Here is a 3,297-nt window from a genome sequence, read left to right on the forward strand (position 1 = left end):
CACGTGGCTAGAGAGGCCTCCGCGACGCTGGGGGCTGTGAAAGAGAACGGAACTGCCTCCAACCTGTTGAGAAAGAAAAATGCGAGGAATGTCCGGGCTCTTCGTACCCCGCCCAGCTCGGGAGCCTATTGGGTACTCTGCCGGGGAAGTGGAGGGGCTGGGAGGCTGGAGAGGAACAGGAAAAGAGGAGCTCACCATAGCAATGCTGGGCCAGGGAAGGGTGGAGGTGTGTTACACAGGAGAACTAGATGGGACGCGATCCCTAGGGCAGGGCTCGCAGGATACGGAAACAGTGCAGCCCTTAGAATCAGAGCTTTTGAGTAAATTGAGAAGGGAAGACAAAGGGGACGTATGTTACGTCAGCTTTTACTTTTGAAAATGTTTTCTGTGAAATACTTCAAGAATTAATGAGGTGGCTGAATGCCTCCGCTTGTTTTAGGGAAATGTACCAAAAGGAAGTTTTTAAATATTTGATGACTTTTTAGTGTCTTCTGCCATCTTTCCCTAGCAACGCGCTCAAGATGATATGGTTATTTAATGCTATAGTAAATATTTTAGTTTTAGGCCACGTATTACATTTTCTTACTATGATATGCTTGTAATAGTAACGAAATGCTTTTGGTTATTAATACATGACATATTAATGCTTATTTAATAAAACTGGGAATAGTATTTTAAGTTAGTATAGCCTTTTAGGGTAGTTTCTCTTTTTTTTACACTTTATTGACATATTGATGGTTTAGATCAGTGATTTATTTGCTCAATCCTAATACACGAATATATATAACCCCATATTTTAACATTGCTCCTGTATGGGAAAATATAATCAACTTTATGTTTTCCAGAAATTGCCAGTAATGAAGAACTTAAAAATAATAATCATGAATTTAGTTTTATTTATATGTACAATTAAGCCTTTGGATTAAAAGGACTCTCCTTCATGTACCTTTAGCTTGAACAATTTTTCTGTTAAATATGTAGTTTATTAAACAAGTTTTTGTTAAAAAATAAAAATCTTCTTGGATTATAATTTATCCACTGACTTTATTATTGTTACAATGTGTTTTTCTCTATTCTGCATTTCTTACTCATACTAGTTATGCAAATACAACTGTAGTTTTAATGCAGAAAATAGAACTTTAGATCACATGCTGTTGCCTTAACCTGAATACTTCAAGTCACAGGCTGAAAATACAGAAACACATTATTTGAAAAGCATAGTATCCAAGACAAATTTGGAAGCCCTATTCTCTCTGGACGCAAAAACTCTAGGAAAATATATACCAAAGGCTGATAAAATCTTAGAAACTTACTCTTCCTCTATTAATTCCCCTACTGCCATTGCTGATCCAATTATCTAATTCAGGAATGGGTAACTTCCATCTCATCTCAGTTCAGTTTCAATTTCTGTCATCCCAGATAATGGATCTGTGTACTGATTATGGCTATTCCTTTCAGAGTGAGGCCTCTGAGAGCCTGAAGACTAAGAGATGAATCATCCGATAAAGGGACTTTGTCCCTGCAAGTGAGCAGCGGGTTGGCCAACTAAGATCTCAATCTACTTTGTCTGCTTTTAGCAGGTGAATGAGGTCTGATTTATAATTTTAAAAACTCATTACAAACTGTCATGTGGAGTGTATCCAAGCCAGTAAAAAGCAGAAGGAAACCAATCAGGAAGCTACTGTAGTCTAGGCCAGAGGTGAGATGGTTCCAACTGGGATGGTAGAAGTAGAAGTGCAGACATGGGGGAGAGTAAACTGTATGGTGAGGGGAAGATCAAAGGTTAAGATGAAGCAGAAGAAAAATTTCCAAAGTACTCCCTTTAAAGAAAGAGTTAAGCAGAATATATTGTTAACTGATTTTTTAAATATTTTAAAGATACAAAAAATATAAAACTATTAACAAATTCACTATACACTCTAAGAAGTAAGAACTTCTAAATTCATTTACAGTCCCAAGGTCCCAGAAGCACCATACTAAATTTGGTGTTTATGATTCCTGTGCATGTTTTCTTACAATGTTTATATTAAAATATAAACAAATATTTGTATATACTATATACTTATATATGCATCCATTGGTATAGAGCATTTTTGCATGTTTTTAAACCTTATACAAATGGTGCACGTGAATATATTCTATAATAACGTGCTTTCCCCAGACATTGAGATGTATTCATAATGAAAAAGGAGCCCTAGTTATTTTCACAGATGTATAGTTTCCCACTGTTCGACTGCGTCACAATTTATGCTTTCTCCTGATGATGGGCTACTAGGTTATATAAATTAGAGTGAGCTAACAAAGAGACCCAAAAATGTATGTCTCAAATAACAGACATTTATTTCTTGCTCATATATTCGTCTAATAGATGTCCTGGGTTGACAAGTAGTCCTTCACGGGGTGATTCAGAGAGCTGCTATCCTCCGTTTCGTGCGGACATCCACAGAGCCCCATCATCAGCTGCACCTGAGGAAGGGGGAAGCATCGAAGTACGCTCACATACCTCAAAGTTCTAGCCTGGAAGTGACACGATCACTTCCACTCACATTCCACTGGAGAGAAGTTGGCTACCCCTTCCCCACTGGGGAAGGGGAGTAAAGGGCTGGGAACAGTAGCCATTTGTTCTACGATCCTGTAATTTTGCAAGCTCAGAGCAGATTTTGGTGGATAATTGGTAGTCTCTATGATGTGGTGTTTCCAGCATCGACTATGAGCTATACTGCAATACTCATTATTGTTTACGTCTTCTCATACGCCTGGGCAAGAGGAATTTCCCTGTACATACCTGGGAGTGAAACTGCTGAGTCTTAGGGCCTGTCTTCAACTTTACTAGATACTGCCTAATCATTCCCAAAGTGATTATACAAATTCACATTCCAAATCATGCATCAGAGTTCATTGCTTCAAAACCTAACTGTATCTGATATTGTTAAACTTAAGTTTATGTTATTCTAATGAATTTAATAAAACTTAAAACCTCAAATAGCATGACCAGGGTAGTCTGTACTGAGTCCTGCTGCTGTCAGCCTCGAGAAGAAAAGAATAAAAGGAATGCCGATAGGGCTCTGTATGAGATTGGGCAAGTCTCCTATATCTGCTCACTTTACTCTCAAATTATCCATCTTAGCCAGCAGATTGTGGGGGCTAAACAACGACTGAGACAACTACATTTGGCACTTATTTCAAACTCATTACCATCTCTAGCCATCTTCTTACCCTCATATTCTGTATCAGCAAGGTGTCAAGTAGCAAGGTCAGAAGCAATGAAGAACTGGAAACATCAATCTGAGAGTCATT

The sequence above is a fragment of the Pteronotus mesoamericanus genome, unplaced genomic scaffold, assembly GCF_021234165.1.
Source record: "Pteronotus mesoamericanus isolate MK-2021 breed Mesoamerican mustached bat unplaced genomic scaffold, CSHL_Meso_final contig_101, whole genome shotgun sequence".
Lineage (NCBI taxonomy): Eukaryota > Metazoa > Chordata > Mammalia > Chiroptera > Mormoopidae > Pteronotus > Pteronotus mesoamericanus.